Raw genomic sequence first — 18,290 nt, forward strand, 5'->3', positions numbered from 1 at the left:
ATTACCCGCTCTCCTCATTCTGTTCCCGGTGAATGGCGAGGCGGCTGGAGCTGACCTGCCGCCAGTCTCACAGGCTCCGATTCCGAATGGCTCCCTACAGTTTACACAACCCAGCGATGCACAAAATGAAAGAAGGGGCTCCATTCAGAAGGGCCCCCGTGTGCAAAAGAGGCGGCCATTAGATCATAGTAATTATTCCATTTACACCACACAGTGACGCAGTGGGACATGAAAGCCTCATCAAACACTTCTCTTCACCCAGGACTTGGTGGCTAATGAGCCACGTTGGGTGCCATTGTGCTCCCCATTTACTCATGGGCGATGGACCCGCCTGCCAACGAGAGCTCACTGCACCAGACAGGCTGTCCCTTTCAGAACCATTTATTCCTTCCCTGACCTTTGACCCCAGGGGTTATGACATCAGCAGCCCTGATTTGTGATCATTTTTATTGGCAGCCATTCAATGCTTGTTTCCTGTGTTTTAACTCTCTCCCCCCCCCCAACCTCCCTTCCTCTCCCCAAACTTATTGGTTCCAAGAGGCATCTGCCAAAATGACTATAAAGTAAGCCAAAGCCTTAACAAAGGAGCTTCTGATCTTACTGGTGGGGGCCGGGGGAGGCCCCCGTTGCTACTATTTTTGCCAATAATAACGAGTCATTCATTATTTTGCTGCACAAAACCCCAACCAGTTTGGAGCATATGTCTGAATTTTTTCTAAGTTGTAATACAGCAAGGGTAAGGAGTTATTTTTATTTTGTTTTTTAATTTAATTTAATTTTTAAAAAATTTAAAATAAAATAAATACCCTTAAATAACAAAGGTGTCATTTGGATCCACATTTGCACAGCATTCTGTTTAGGCCTTTGTTGAAGGGATTAGGGAAGGCTGGGCTGAGATCATCAGATGCTAATTTGAGGCTAATTTTTTCCTCTTTAACTTGCTGCTGCTCAGTTCAAGAAGAATGGGAATCTAATGTTTTAAGAATTCTGCTTCTCTGTATTCAAAGAGCAAACACAGCATAGAGTTGGAGGCACCCGTTAGAAATCCTGAAATGGATATCTGCATTTCCATTGCATCCTTTATTTCAAACAAATGTTTGAAATGGAGAATAAGTATCTCAGGAAGAGATTCTCGAAACACATGTTTCCATAGAACACAGTTTACATGTTTCCAGAGAAGAGTTTATTTTGTAGGGCTCAAATGGCCATTCAATAGACAGTGTTATTATTTACAGATGGATTCCGTTTACCCTAAATTCAGCAAATCATTTGCTCAGCAGACAAAAATCATGATTCCCCTCCGCAGAGGAAGTGCTTCAGGTTTTTGATATGATTCTTTTAAATAAAACTATGCCATCTGCATATGGCAATATCTGAAAACACATTTGGGCTGAAGTTAAATCATTTTGAAGGCAGACAATCCTGAGTGCACCATATAAATCGTGTCCAAATAGATTTACATCTGCTATTCTTAAACATAGTTACTGGTGAGTTAGCGCCATTGAAATAAGTGGGATTTATTCCCAAAAGAAGATCATGTTAAAAAAGAGAGAGAGAGAAGTAGTTACAGATACTGATTACAAGATGTGATTAAGAAATAATTACATTTCTACTTTAACAGATAATCATTATATGACTTTCTTTGGAGTGCTTATTTTGAAATACCAAAGAATCTCCATATTATCTGGACATCTAAAGTGATGTTGATGAAACTGAAAGTGTAGGTACAGCCAATAGATGACAACTGAGAATGCAAAGTTTGCACTCACAATTTCTACAAGAATGCAGAGTACACGTCACATGCAGAATCAACATGCACACAGTTTTTGTGCGCATGCTCTTCAATGGAAGGAGGAAGGGAGCAGGATTGTAGCAGGAGGTTCTGTCCACCATTGTATCGCCCCTGTCATGAAATACACACCAGCCAAGAAACCAGATAAGAACTCTCATAAAGAAGAGCACAGCAGACACAGGAAACTCAGGATTCCACCCAGATAAAGTCCAGTGCCACCTAGCGACTAAACAACGTTATGAAACTATCCACATAACACCCCTAGAAACTGTTCAGTTTTTAAAAGGGAAAGAGATAGTCCTTCCCATCTTATATTCTCTGGGGCATGATAACAAGAGCAGGTTATGCCAAACTATAATTTGACAGAGATTTTGATCCATAATTTACATACAATTATCTCATTACCTTTGAGTGATTGTTCCAGTTAAGTCTATGCAACTCCAAACACAATAAAATATGCCCTCCAGATTTTTTACGATAGATGCCTGGCTTAGTGCTTAGTGGAACTTGGTACCTAACTCCCTTAGGCACAGTGGAAACACTCACCTAGTAATGATTCATTTCAAGGCAAAAATCCAGGTTGAGTTTCCTTTGCTGAAGAGAAGGTTCTAAGGAGCTGGGCAAGAGCAACTTTGTGTCTTGGTACATGCAGTCTATATATATCAGGTATAGGGAATCACAAAATTGCAGAGTTGAAAGGGACCCCATCGAACCCAACCCATTGCAAAGCAGGAATCACAGCTAGGTTGGCCTTCCAGATGTTGACTTTCAACTCCCAACAAACCCAGCTGGCATACCTAATAGCGAGGGATGAGGGTGGGGTGGGTTTGGTCTTGTTTTGGCTTTTTGCTGCTCTAGTCGAGTGTTTAAAAATTGGCATCCACCCTACTTTTGTGTAAGGTTGTCTGCTTTGGCTTTCCAGTTGCATGCTAGAGGCAGAACACTGTTATTGTTGTGTTGTTATAATTACCACCATTTGCGCTCTCTCTCTGTAATTGAGAAATTTGCAATTAGAAAAGTTTCAGAAGAAATAAAGCGGGGTTAAAAAAAGCTCCAATGCTTAGATTGTTTTGCTAATGGGTAGAACACAGAACACGCAAGAACAGGTTTCAGCAACAAGAATAGAAGGAACTGTATGATTCCGAGCCATTTTGTTCTCATTTGCTAACTGAAGGAACTCCAAATTGTTAATTGCATGTCTATGAACCTGCCTTCTTTTGTGGGTGGAGAATGAGTAGGCCATACCTCTGAAAACTAGGGCTGCAACACTTAATCAATTCAATTCTTGTTTAAATGTAGGGGCCAAACTTTATCGAATGCTAAATGAAGCACTGGGACCTGCATGAATCTTTTGATTTTAACTTTAAATAACAGCTGCACAAGGGCTTGGTCAAAGGACTCAGCTACATTGGTAAAGAAAAAGCATATTATATGTATTTATATGTGACATCAGGTGGCGCTGTGGAGTCCCGCCTTCCCCTACTGGATTTCCCTGTATGAGTTTACAACGCGTTTAACCGAATCGCTTCTTTGATGTGTCTAGGTCCAGCCAAGGTTATGAGTGTGGCTGGCACAAGATGGTAGACGTAACTCCTTCTCTCCTACTACAGTGCAAACAAAAAATCTCCCCTAAAGCTTCAAGATCCCCTCTTGAACAGTAGTTACCCAATTTCTGGCAGTCTGCCCTTCACCGCAGCCCCCAATGATACCGTTCACATGTTCAGCAATGTTCAGCAGCCCCCCACCCTCTGGAGAGGATTTCAGGGGACTGAGTACAAGGGTCTGCAAAGGAAAGGGAAGGGAAAAATCAGTTACAAGAGTACCTGTTCTATCAAATACTGCTAGTTTAGAAACCACAGTCCCAGGTGCTCCTGTAGAAGTATAAAAGACGAATCATGTGCCATCCTATAAAATGTGTCTAAAAGCAGAATGTACATCCCCTTTCTGAAATGACAGCTTTGTTATCAGTACTGCAACGCCGTATATGTAGGATTGTCACTGAAGACGGTTCGGAAACTGGAGCTAGTGCAGAATTCAGCAGCCAGGTTGCTCACCGGGGCAAGACAATTGAATACATATTACACTGATCCTGACCTGACTGCATTGGCTACCAATTAGTTTCAAGGCCCAATTCAAAGCCTTAAACTACTCAGGACCTCAGTACCTCAAGGACTGCCTCTCACCATGTGATCCTACCTGGACCCTGAGATCATCTTCTGACGCCCTTCTTCATGTGATTCCTACATGAGAAGTCCGGAGGGTGGCAACACAAGAACAGGGCCTTCTCTGCAGTGGCTCCCCATCTGTGGAATGCTCTCCCCTGGGAGGTTCACCTGGACCCTTCATTATACACCTTTAGGCCCCAGGAGAAAATATTCCTCTTTAACCAGGCCTTTGGCTGATTGACATCTGATGCCCTTTTAAAATGTGTTGTGGAAGGAGGGGATTATTGGATTGTCTTTGTTTTTGTTTTTATTATGCATTTTCTGTTTTTTATATTGTGATTTTATGTTGTGAACTGCCCTGAGATCTACGAGTACATGGCGGTATATGAATTTAATGAATTATAAAATAAATAATAATAATACTGGTCACATCCACACCACACGGTAGAAGCACATTACTTCCTGCAAAGGATCCTGGGAACTACCATTTATCCTCCATAGAGCTGTAGTTCCCAGCACCCGTAACGAACTAAAGTTCCCAAGTTTCTTCGGCGGATGTCATGTACTTTAAATGTTTATTATTTGGATGGCAGGGAGACATATTGAAATATGCATCTGATGTAGGCATGATTTTCACACAATCTTGCTCAAGGTGTAAGATGCAAAACAAGAGAATCCAAATGCAAGTGGTGTCCTTGTGGAAACATTTTAAATAAATCTGCCATTTTCCACTTGGCGGAAGAGGATGTTGCCAGCTTAAATTCATGGCTCTGACATTATACTGCTCATGCATGTAGGCTGCTCTCACGGGTAACAGTCTGCTGTCAGTGTTTCATTGGAACTGACACACTAAATTCACACCTGTGTTCTGGACAACAGCTTCCAAGAAATATGTTGAATAGCCAAGTGCTGAAAAGCATGGCAACCTAACTTAGCCACTGAATAGCTTTCTGTTTCAGCCCTTCAACTGGTGTGCAATTCATATGTGCTTAATGAAGCCTATGTAGCTCCGTGTTATCTCAGACTGAGATTAGCATAATTTAGACATAGTTATTTCAAACTGGTTTTAAATGGCTTGATAGAAACCAGGGTTAAAATGACCTGATAGTGGAAAATCAGGTTAATGCCAATCAGTTAAGGACAATGCACGAGTTCTGCAAACTAATAACACTGAAATCAATGGTTAAAGTGGCACCCACACTCCCAGTAATGCCACTTTGCAAGTTGCAAACAAGCCCTTCTCGGTTACAAGCTGAATCAATGTAATTTGGCTTTGCAAAAATAGATCAGTGCCAAGGACTCTGTACTACTTTAATGAGTTATAAAAGAGGTGCTATCTACACCTGCTCAATCACTGTGCTTGCATAGATGAGGAGTAGCGGCAGGAATCAGTGCCTGCTCGTTCTTAGCATCTGGAAGAAGTTTGAGGAAAAATGCTAGGGGAGAAGGATGGATATTGGTGGAACACTTCAAAGTTCAGTACAAATCTGCAGCTTAAGGGTAGAGCAGATGTTTCCCAGGTTCGGTCCTTGATAGCTTCAGTCCATAGGATCTTATCCTCAAGTGACTTACAATGTTTTGTAACACAAGTATTTTATAATATTTGCACATTCGCAACATACTGCTCAGTTCCTGCCAATGCCGGCATAGGATTGGCGTTGCAGTCTGCTTGTCACGGCACGCAGTGGCAAGTAGGATGCGTTTGACCACATGGGCCTTTGCATGTTGACCCATGAAATGGGCGCAGGAGCAGAACACTTGGCCAGCAGAACTTTTCCTCGGGCTGGCTGTTAAGACCAAGGAGAAGGTGACATAGAAATGGAAACAAGAAGAATTATCGACGAAAGAAGAGTGGTAAATGAAATTAATGGACTATGCAGAATTAGAGAAATTAACAGGAAAGATTCAAAACCTGCGGGACCAGAGATTCTTAGAAGACTGGAGTAAATATATGAACTATCTAAAAAGCAATTGTAATAAACAGATTATGCTCACAGGACTGCAAGAAGTTCTGTAAGGAGGATTATGTGAAATATTGCAAGAAAGATTATGAAGAGCATTATTAGTTAATGATAATTAAAAGTAATAGAGAAATTAAGAAATGCAGAATAAGTGATAAAGAATGGAAAATCTTCAGAGGTTGTTGATGGAAGTCTAAACTATTGTATAAGATAAGAATTAATTTTAAATGATTGTTGGAAATGATATGTTAACAAGATCAATAAAAATGTGTGTGTGTGTGTGTGTGTGTATGTGTATGGGTGTGTGTATACCAAGGAGGAGGAGGAGGTGTTTTTTGGTGATGAGCCTCATGTTTCAAGAGCACATTGTGACCTTGCAGAAAACCTAGGCTGTCCCACCCATGAGGCAAGGTGAAGTGACTGCCTCAGGCAGCAAGGCCCACAGGAGCAGCAAATCTGGCCTCCAAGGAATGCACTCTCCTTGGAAACTGGGTCTGTTACCACCCCATGCTATCTCCACAGCGGCCTCTTGGTAAATAAGAGGCACTGCTGGTCTCCTCCCACCTTTGTCCCCAGTCTAGATATTTATGCCCCCCGTGTTCCTGGTGTAGATCTTCGCTCTCCCATTCAGGGCAGAGGGGCCATTTTGTGGTTCCCCTCAGGTGCCAAAATGTCTTGGGCCAGCCCTGCACACAACCACACATTTACTCACAGCGAGCCCCACGCAGCTGAGTCCGGTGCCGCGTCATGTCACACACCCCAAGGTGATACAAATCGTTTTACAGCTCTGCATGACAATACAAGTCAGGTATGTAGATTACTCTGGCTCACCAAGATAGTGTCTTGGAGATGTGATGGATGACATAAGCCGTGTGGGTAGGAGGGAGGAGAGAGCTCAGAGGAATCGTGGCCCCTTTTAAACTACAGATCAAGGTTATGAGGCGGAGAGAAAAGAAGGTAAATTAAAAAGAGGTGGGTGGGTGAACAGAGAAGATGGCAGGGGCTGCTGGGGTCGAAAGAGATACTTCAGGTGTGAACGAATTCCTGTGGCATTTTTGACTCTGACCACTGCAGATGGCTCTCTTTCACAGAATCACAGATTTGCAGAGTTGGAAGGGACCACAGGGATCAGCATCCCCAAACTCTGCCCTCCAGATGTTTTGGGACTACAACTCCCATCATCCCTAGCTAAGAGGACCAGTGGTGATGAGAATTGTAGTCCCCAAATATCTGGAGGGGTGAGTTTGGGGGTGCCTAAATCTGGTGCTGGAGGAGACTCTTGAGAGTCCCATGGACTGCAAGAAGATCAAACCTATCCATTCTTAAGGAAATCAGTCCTGAGTGCTCACTGGAAGGACAGATCGTGAAGCTGAGGCTCCAATACTTTGGCCACCTCATGAGAAGAGAAGACTCCCTGGAAAAGACCCTGATGTTGGGAAAGATGGAGGGCACAAGGAGAAGGGGACGACAGAGGACGAGATGGTTGGACAGTGTTCTCGAAGCTACCAGCAGGAGTTTGACCAAACTGCAGGAGGCAGTGGAAGACAGAAGTGCCTGGCGTGCTCTGGTCCATGGGGTCACGAAGAGTCGGACACGACTAAACGACTAAACAACAACAACAAATCTAGTCAAACTCTTGCAATACAGGAATCTTTCACGCAACATGGGACTTGAACCAATGGCTCTGAGATTAAATTTCAAAATGCGGCTTCCCAGGGCTGAGTGGGCAGATGATCCTGCTGTTCCTAAGGAGAAACTGAAGCCCACAGTTCCCTCAGCACCTAAATGAAGCTGCTTGGTCTCCTAGTTGGAGCCCAGCCTAGGAATCACCAGGTACACAGAGGTAAACAAGAGCCTTAATGCAGGTAGAAACGAAGGAAAGGACTGCACCCACCTAGCCCTAATTCTGCGCCAAGGAAAATGAGGCACCAGGATATTGCAACCTGGATACATTATGCAAATCAGGCTTATCTTGTGTTCATTCCGTACAGTTCCTTCTGCTCCTGCTGAGCGTGGGGAGGAACAGAGAGTTCTGTGGTCCTGAACAAGCGTGATGTTGCAGACAGGCTTGAATTACTCAGGGGAGACCACATAACAAGCTAGTGTGTCTTGGAAAGAATCTAGGCAGATGTTCTACAGCTGGACGGCTGCCTCTTTCAAACCAGGCTTCAAGGTCCCAGGATAAATCCCTGGTATCTCCAGGTAGAACTGGGAAGATCCCCTGCTTGAAACCCCTTGAAACCCATAATAAAACATTAAACATTAATGAAAAGACTTGCCTATACAGGGCTGCCTTCAGATATCTTCTGAAGGTTGTATAGTTACTTATATCCTGAGCTTGGGCTCGCATAACTCCATGCCCTCCAACATTTCTCCAAAGAAAATAGGGATGTCCGAAGGAAAAGCAGAATATTCTGGGATCAAATCAGAAACTGGAATGGCTTCTGTAAACCCGGGACTGTGCCTGGAAAATAGTAACATTTGGAGGGTCTGCCATAGTTTCTCCGGCTTGCAAATTTGCCTACAGGTCCCAAAAGGTTTGCAAACCCTGGCACAGAAAACCCCCAAAGTGGACCAGACCAACAGCACATCTAGTCCAGCCAACCAGCAAGATGAAGATGGCTTGTCCACAGCACTTCTTGGTCATCAGAGATCTACTGTCGGTGGATCTGGAGGCTGCACTTAGCTGTCATGGTTGATAGCCATTGGTGATATATACAAGCCCCTTTTAGATCCACATTTAAATATGCAGAGAGAATTACTGTGATGAAATAAACTGAACATATCGCAAACTGCTGTCGTGTAAGAAGATACAAATATGGCAACCTTGACCGCTTTTTCATCACAACACTTGTCATCTGTCAAAGTGTCCTGTGGCTTATAAATATGGATAGTGGGATTTCTCAGACAACTGCATTCTTAAACTCGGGAAAGGGTATCAGCGATACTATTAATTAGGCTAATTCTCAAACATGGGCTGCACATAATTAATTTGTTCATTAAGGTGCTTTCAACATTTCTTTACAGGAAGTGCAAGAGATCACGGATGAAGTTTGACGAAGTAATTAGCAATAACAGATGTCAATGCACATAACTGTAAAATGAGAGCAAAGAAGCAATGCCTACCAATGATAAGGAGTGCAATTCCAGTGGGGACTTAATTATGGGGATTTAATTACAATGTGTGTCATTTATCCTGTGCATACTTACTATGGACAGCTGCTAATACCCACCCAAAACTAATTCCGATGTGCACATTGTATTATCCAGTGTTGATGGATCAAACTAGAAGGCCACCTAGCTCTTGTCCAGCATCTCTTGATGGGCAACTAGATGCCTCCAGTAAACCTACAAACAGGTCTGGAAGACAATAGTTGCTTCCCAGCAAACTGGATATGGAAGTTCCATATAGCCATCATGACTAGTAGCCATTGATAGTCCTAGCCTCCATATTGCCTAATCCTTTTAAAGTAGGGGTGGGGGACTTTTTCTGCCTGAGGGCCATGTTGCTCTCTGGACAACCTTTTGGGGGCCACATGCCAGTAGTGGGTGGGGCCAGAGGGAAAAGAGGGTGGAGCAACAAATGTAAATTTGCATAGTAGGTTTGTGTCATGGACTGGTTGGATGCAGAAGAATGGTGGGAGGAATCAGCTGGGGAACCCCAAGGGAAGAAGGCTCAGAGTCAGGGGTTGGTGGTGAGACAATGATGAGTGGTCACAGAGAGAAGAGGGAGATGATTGGGAAGAGGAGGTGTCAAAAGCTGAAGGGATAACAGGGCTTAGTGAGCTGGGAGAGTCTGTGGCAGAGAGAAGTGCAAAATCAGGGGTAAAATCTGAAGCAGGAGGGTGGGAGGAGAGAGGCCAAGAGGCAGAGATGAATCAGGTGGGTGAGGGGTCACAGGTGTCTCCGCTTCCTGATGTGGCAAGCTCCCCTCCCTCTTGGTCTCCCAGAAGCAGAAGAGACATGAAGCAGAAGGAGCAAAGTTAGTCATGCAGTTAAAGCTTCCGAATGCTTGGGAAAAAGCTCTGGAGGGGAGGGGACTTAGGCAGCTGTGGGCAGGCAGGGATTTCAGCCTCATCAATCTGTCAGAAGTGAGCCAGCAGTAAATCACACTGTGCAAGCTGGATTTAACTTTTTATTAGCAAAAGGACGATCAACACATGAGTCTCAGCAGTCTCAGCCAGTGTGGTATAGTGGTTAAGAGTGGTAGACTCGTAATCTGGGGAACCGGGTTCGCGTCTCTGCTCCTCCACATGCAGCTGCTGGGTGACCTTGGACCTCTCAGCCCCACTCACCTCACAGGGTGTTTGTTGTGGGGGAGGAAGGGAAAGGAGAATGTTAGCCGCTTTGAGACTCCTTCAGGTAGTGATAAAGCAGGATATCAAATCCAAACTACTACTACTACTACTACTCTTCTTCTTCTTCTTCTTCTTCTTCTTCTTCTTCTTCTTCTTCTTCTGCAACCACTTCATGTGGGGCAAGACCTACCAAAGATGAGTTGCTGTGCTCATTAGGCCTTACACTTTGCCAAGTTTGTGCCAATCGTGTTTTTGCTAATAAAGAGTTAACTACCCCTTGCAGGCCCCTTCATGGATCACTGCCTTGCCGTGGCGAAGGGGCTTGAATTATGGTGCTGGAGGAGACTCTTGAGAGTCCCATGGACTGCAAGAAGATCAAACCTATGCATTCTGAAGGAAATCAGCCCTGAGTGCTCACTGGAAGGACAGATCCTGAAGCTGAGGCTCCAATACTTTGGCCACCTCATGAGAAGAGAAGACTCCCTGGAAAAGACCCTGATGTTGGGAAAGATGGAGGGCAAAAGAAGAAGGGGACGACAGAGGACGAGATGGTTGGACAGTGTTCTCAAAGCTACCAGCATGAGTTTGACCAAACTGCGGGAGGCAGTGGAAGACAGGAGTGCCTGGCGTGCTCTGGTCCATGGGGTCACGAAGAGTCGGACACGACTAAACGACTAAACAACAACAACAACAACCCCTTGCAGGGTGTGATTTACTGCTGGCCCACTCCTGACAGCTAGGAATTTCAAACATTCACAGCCCCCTCTCTACCCTACATCCAAACAAGCATCATCAGAGTTGGAGGACACAGTACATCCTGGTAAAAACACTTTTGGTCGTGAACCAGGGACATTGATGGGTGCCAAGCTGGATTAGATGAATTCGTGGAGGAATTCTTATGCCATTCAAAGGTGATTGCTTCACAACCTGCTGCATGGCAGTTCCAGCTCCCATTCTGAAGCATGGCCACAAGGCTACAGGTGCCAGTGCAAATACTTCAGTGGCTTCCCAGTGGGTGACCCACCCAGTTGGAACCATTCCTGCCTTGCAGAGTCGAAAACTGCATTTAAGATTGTGATCCCTTGACACTCCTGCCTGGAACGAAAGTGCGTCTGACATCACGGCAGTGAAAGACAGATAAAACGATGTGTTGAAAAGACGCCTCACCAGAAACAGCTTTGTCAGACATACTGAGGCCTGTCAGGTAAGGAGGGAGAGAGGGAGGGCGAGGTCTTGTGACCTCCAGCTCTAGCTATGCTAACCAGAGGAGGAAAGATAATTTTTTTGGTGGCACCTGATCTTGAGCGAACCTGGCTTCGTTTCTGACTTCCTTCAGAACCCGAAACTCCAGGCAGGCTTGTTGGAAAGTTTAATCGCCAAATTCAAGCCAGTTAGAGTGTTCAGCTGAAACCACGAAGCACATGGCAGGAAAGTGTATGATACTTGGCACTTTTTCTCTGGAGTTTCTGTTTGGATCGCACCAACAAGCTCTGCAGGAAAAAGAGGGAGGTGTGTGGATTGAAATAATAATACTGTTCACCTGAGGTCTTTATTGATCAGAATCACTGATGAGGCTTCCCAGGTTGCACAGAAATGACTATAAAATATGTACAACCTGCACATGATTTTCGTGTGCTTATGCTTGTGTAGGAGGGGAAAACTGTAAAGGGACCAGGAGCTGGATTCCTCTTTATCAAGTGATGGGGGCGAGGACTCTGAATCACACAAACCCAGAATCATGGGACCTCGAGGATCATCTAGGCCAAACCCCTGCAATGCAGGAATATGTAGATGCCCCTTATGGGGATCAAACCTACAACGTTGGTGTTATCAGCACCATGCTCTAACCAACTGAGCTATCCAGACTATGCCGTGTAGGGGGTCCTCCCATCAAAAGAACCTGAGGGGCCAACCTGAGGATGTGGCAGCATCATCCTCTGACTCTGAGGACTCCACTGCAGAAAACCCTGGAAGACCTGAGCTCTGTTGCAGGATGAGAATCCCAGAGAAATCTGGGCCCTTTTCAGTCAAATGGCATCTTGAAGCATGGGTAGCGCTAACACACAGTCTGCACTTGCTGCTCTAGGGGCTTGGTTCTAGTTTCCTCAATGCCGTAGCAACTCCACAGTAGAGCTCTGGGGTCTGAACCTTGCCTTGCATCCAGCCTGAACCTCCCTTTGCTCTGCACACCAGTTGAGCCTTGTCACACCATGCAGCACAGCACAACAATGCACCCACCGTCTCCTGTAGTGTTTTTCACATTTATTTTTTGTCATTCCACTGAATGTACATGTACGTGTGCAGAGAGATGCTCACATGCAGTCTACGTTTCTGCAGCCAGTTGCCGCTTATGATGATCTCACAGAGATTAGATGAGATATAAAACACTGCATTGCCAACACTCCTAAAATAACACATAGGGGATAATTGCTGGAACAAACTATGTTTCAAATCTTGTTGGGATAGGAAGGAGGGAAATGGGGGAGATGTTGCCTCTGCAAATCCCATGTGGACCAGTGAGAGTCTTCTGCTATGGAGCATTCCGTTCTTGGCTGCAGGATTTTTATTTTGAAAGACATGCAAATTTATGTGAACATTTTGCCATGCAGCCCACAGAGGGTTGACAATGAGTCAGTGTTGCCTATGGTCCAAAAGAAGTGAGCCACACCTGCCTTAATCAGAGGAAGTAATATTGCAAGCAGAAATATAAACTCTTCCATGGCTGGCCTTGTGCTAATAATGCTAATTGCTTATATTTCCACCTCAGTATTCCTCATCTGTAAAATAGGAATACTACCGTAATTGGCTGCTTTTGTCAGGTCTCTGTTTGGCTCTGATGGCCGGTTTTGGAATGCTGTGTTAGAATTTGTGACTTCTGCTAACTCACATGCAAGTTTGTAAATATCCCAGTGTCTGGTTCATGGATATAGCACATAACTAGTTCTGCCACCTGAGCTACCACGTTTTGCCTGGCTCTGGTTGGTAGACATTAGCATTCTTGCAAAATATAAAATGGATCCCACAAACTTAAAATCTGTGCAACCTTAACCTAACCTGTGCAGGTATGGTAGAATGCAAAAAACAAACAAAAGCAACCTATTTGTATGAGATCTCTATCCCCTGGTGTGCTGTAGATTTTCCTTTGTCCATTTTAGCCAGCTTTTCAACCCTTTAAGGGGAAAGTGGGGCAGACACAACCAGGCCTGCCATTGTGTAAAAACAGGTGTACAGAAGAGGGGAAATGAGACATTTTCAAATGATTTCCTGCCAAAGAAGAAACTGTATTTTGCTTTCTTAGCAAGGAGAGTTTTGTAGAGTGCCTGAGATGTCAAAAGGTGGGATGATAATTATGACTCGTGATAAGCTCTTTTGGAATCCTATATATTAGGATTATCGCACATGAAAGGGAAATTTGCTGGTGTGGAAAGGGACAGGTGTATCTCTTCAGAGTCCTGAGATCCTACCTTCATTGCCCTGAATGACAGCTTCAGCATAAACCGCTCATTACCAATTCCCTCTCGTATCCTGTAATGATGAGATTAAGGCTCTCTGCTCGCTATTCAAGCCCTTTTCTTTGTTGGTCAGGTGGCACTTGCATGGCTGAAATTCCTTCGAGATTTAGCTACTCTTTCTTTCTAGGTTTCCCCTCCCTTGGGAAAAAAAAGGCATTTGTTTGAAACTTATGAAAAGGCAGAAAGCTGGTAGATAATCAAATCAGCAGTTCTTAGCACATATGCTTCCTTTTGCAGCATTAATGATCGACTTCTTACCCGACAGTATATTAGGGGTAGGATGCAAATAAGGGTTAATTCACACAGCGTTTCTCAAAACTTGGTTGCATCATCAGATCCAGGGAGGTCACTCACTGCTGCCTCAGAACCCTCTGCAAGAGTGGCTGTGTGTGCAGGGATGACAGCATCCTCCCCCCAGGAACAAACTTTGGTACTATGGTGCCCTGCATGGCTGGGCCAAAATGTGGTGCCTTCTCCAGCCCTTGCATCTTGCTGGGCTTTGGGAAGAAGGAGTGGGGGCTCTGGCAGGGTCTTACAGCCTTCCCACCTCCTTCCCGAAGCTGGGAAAGTGCTAACTAGGCTTTGGGAAGGAGGCTGGAGGACTCTGGGACCTTCGCAGAGCCCTCACACCTCCTTTCTGTAGCCAGGCAAGTGCTTGCCCTCTCCACTTGTAGTATGTGTGGCAGAACCAGTTGTGCTGCCCTAAAACTGCCTCTGGCCCCCCTCATTTTTCTATTTCTTGTTGTGGGTTTCTGACACTGTGCCACCTGCCACTCCTCCTTTCCTTTGGCTTAATAAGGTTTTCCCCCACCCTAAAATTATTTGTGGAATTGGAGCGTTGCCTCAGCTTTTTCTCCATTCCAACCACACACACATTTTATCACATCGGCTGTTATGAATGAGCATGCACACATCAATAAATCTACAGGGAAAAAATCAATCTTGATGTGATTGTGTGTGTATATATATATGTGCACTGAGATTCTTTTTCTGCAGTGCTTTACTGATCTGGGTGGCTGGGGCAACCCAGCCGGATGGACAGGGTATAAATATGGTAATAAAATTATTATTATCTGCACATAGAATCATAGAGTTGGAAGAGACCACAAGGGCCATCAAGTCCAACCCCCTGCCAAGCAGGAAACACCATCAGAGCACTCCTGACATATGGTTGTCAAGCCTCTGCTTAAAGACCTCCAAAGAAGGAGACTCCACCGCACTCCTTGGCAGCAAATTCCACTGTCGAACAGCTCTTACTGTCATGCATTCCTATGCATTGGTAAAACACTGCACAAAATAAACTGTGATGCATTCATACATGAGTTTGCATCGGTACAGCTTCTAAAGAAATAAAATAAGATTTGCAAATAAAACAAACAAAAAATCAAACTAAAACACATCCTAAATTGTCATAAAGACAGGAGGAGTAAATGATGATGATGCTTAAAAAAGAATGAATAGTGTGAAATATATTCCATGGATACAAGGTTCGCATTTACACAAAATGTATCAAGAATTCATACACATTGCCAGCTAATATCATATTTAGTAAGAGCGTGCCAACCATGAGATTGTTTGGTCAAACAGCCCCCTAACTAGTGGAATGTAGCACAAGTTTAGCATTCATTTCCATATTATTTGCAAACAGATTATTTTCTGGAAACAAACAACACAGAAAGGAGCACTAAACTTGCACCACAGTTCTGTGAACGACTTTTACACCATATGAGAGCTCAAATAGAAAACAGGTTAGGAAAAAGTTGCGAAGATAGAATAAACCGCCTTGTGATTGAAACCAAAGTCTGCTTTGGCACATGATCCCGTTGTTAGGTAGTTTATGCTCAGATAGCGACCGGCTCAAGGTTACATGAACACCATTGCTGATCCAAGATGTGAATCCAGGCTTCCCCAACCAAAACCTAGCCTGCCTCTGCCAGCTTATTATTCTACGTCTGTCACTTGATCCTAATGAAATGGGTCTTATGCCATGCGCTATGCTCTGGGGCATGAATAGATTAGGGATGGAGGACTGTCAGTTTTGGTTCCTCTCAGTTTCTCGTTCTTTCAGTCTCCAGTTCAGTTTACCACATTTCTGCATCGTGAAAGTTCACCAGAATTTTGGTGTGCGTTTCTGCTGGAAGCCACCCAGAGTGGCTGGGGAGACCCAACTGGATGAGTGGGGTAATAATAATAATAATAATAATAATAATAATAATAATAATAATAATAATTATTCCTCATTTCCTGAATGCAGTTTTACCTAACACACACATTGTTGCAACACCCCCCCCCAAAAAAAATTATTTATTGTATTTTTAGTTGTTGCATTTAATAGCTGCTTTTTTAGCATAGAAATGAGAGACCACCCATTCAAGAAACCAAAACAGTTTGCACAAACAGATCCAGGAAGAGAAAAGAAAAGGCGAATAGAAGAAAACTCAACATGTGAAAAATTTCACACACAACGATACACACACTCCCTCTCTCCCTCAATGGCCTTGGAAAGGACTCATAGCTGATGTCAGGAGATTTCCTACACCCAGCACTGCTTCAGTAACATAAAGCACCGGCAGTTTTTAGATTGGGGTAAGGACTTTATTCAATTCAAGGCGTGTTCATGCAAGTCTTCCTTTTTTATTGATGCCTTTTATTGACTTATTATTACAACAAACATACACACACAACACTTAAGGAACAAACTAAAAAAAAAACCCCACAAAATAAATGATAAACCTATATCCATAAACCCGCAAGTTTCTACACATGGACTTATGTTATCCTATTTCCTATTTCCTATTCTTATTCTATTCTAATAGACTTTCTTCCTCAGCACGGGCCTGATTTTATACTTGATAAACTGTTTCTTTCTCGTTTTGTCTTTCCTACCCTTCTCCATATGCTGTACTTGTAAACCGTATTTTGTTTTGCAAAAAATTACTCAAAGCAAGTCCAGATTTTAATCTGAGGGCACTGTTTTTTTAAAAAATAATCTCTGTACTTCCCCCACTCTTTTTGAATTTTTTGTTTAGACTGTCCCCTAATTGAATCTGTGATTTTTGCCAATTCAAGGTAATTAAACAGTCTGTCTTGCCACTCTTTTTTTGTTAGTACTGTTTCACTTTTCCATTTTTTTGGGAATTATTATTCTTCCAAGAATAATAAGAATACGTGCAAATTTTCCCTTATCAAGCTGCAGTAAAATAGACACTATCCTCCCCTAGAGTTTTCCTGTCACAGGGACCATAGGAAATCGCCTGACACTGAGTCAGACCGCTGGGCCATGTAGCTCAGTGTTGCCTTCACTGAATGACAGCATCTCTTCATGGTTTCAGTAGGGGTCTTTCACAACTGCTTGGAGATGCCAGGGATGGAAGGATCCTGACACTACTGGATTCGTTCTCTTTCTGGATTCTGTGTCTCCCCTCCACTTAGTCCCATTACTCATTGTGATCATCGGCAGCACAGAGCTGGGTGCAGAGAAGACAGAGGGTTGCTAATACAATCGCTGTTCACTTGCTCCAACAGAAAAACAATTGGTTTGGCAAGGGTTAGCCCTTTCATTACCACTCACACTCGACACTTTATTATTAACTTGTACACCGCCCTATACGCAGAGGTCTCAGGGCGGTTCACAACAAGACCACAACATATAAAATCAAACCAAAAGCAATAACCCAATAACCCCCCCAAAGAACCACATTCTAAAAGGGTGTTGGATGTCTATAAGATACAAATTGCTGCTGAGTGTGCCTTCACCTCTCAGGACCTAAGAACCACAAAGCTGCTCTTCCAAAATAGGAACAGGAAAATGTAACTTCAGAAGTGTCTTCCTGAGACTTTCCTTCACATGTTTCAATGCGGCCACGGTCAATGGGACTTCCCTATCATCATGCTGGCCATCAAGGCTGAGAGCCTCTGCCTCTCTCCGCAGCAGATCCCAGAGCATTCCTCAAGAAATCAGAATGGTGGCCACTTGCCTATTTAGGGTAGCAATAGTTCTCTGGGGCATTAGCTGGGGTCCCATGGAAAACCCTGGGGAAGGTGGCCACCATGTTGCAAACCAATCACCACAAAGAAATTGAGATCAACGAAACATCATACTCACAGGACTCAACTTGGTTGGACTACAACTCCCATCATCCCTGTCTATTGGCAATGCTGGATGAGGAGTTAGGAGCCCAACAACACCTGGCTACCCCAGTCTGTGAAATGGTTCATCAACTCTATGTGTGTGTGTGATTAGCCGAGCCGTCGACTCATCAAAGCATCAAAGGGTTTGGGAGGTGGGATGAGGAAGAAAGATCAATTGACTTGCCTAAGGCCAGAGTATTGGAATTCTGCTTGTCACTCATGGCCTCTTGCCTCCCACTCTTCTCCTCTAACCTCTAGACCACGCCCCTCTCCCTCTCTCTTGTAGTGCAATCTTGGCAGCATATGTTTCTGGCACCCAGCTTTATGGGTTGAGGCAGTTGGCGGGGCAGGTCCCAAGATGGGATGATAACCAGGCCTGCCTGGGCTGTGCCCTGCTAGGCGTTCTACTTCTGCCCAGACCTGCCCCTAGC

At 44.2% G+C, this 18,290-nt stretch overlaps 1 long non-coding RNA gene across 1 annotated transcript; it reads right to left on the minus strand.

Annotated features, from left to right (window-relative positions):
* Positions 1 to 1,182: 1,182 nt before the first annotated feature.
* Positions 1,183 to 17,956, minus strand: LOC309373237. The gene is made up of 3 exons (XR_014169887.1): positions 17,834 to 17,956; positions 11,511 to 11,706; positions 1,183 to 1,484 (listed from the first exon to the last, which is right to left on the minus strand). It is a non-coding gene; the product is annotated as an uncharacterized lncRNA (long non-coding RNA).
* Between the last annotated feature and the right edge of the window lie 334 nt (positions 17,957 to 18,290).

The sequence above is a fragment of the Podarcis melisellensis genome (assembly GCF_964234715.1).
Source record: "Podarcis melisellensis genome assembly, chromosome: 6".
Lineage (NCBI taxonomy): Eukaryota > Metazoa > Chordata > Lepidosauria > Squamata > Lacertidae > Podarcis > Podarcis melisellensis.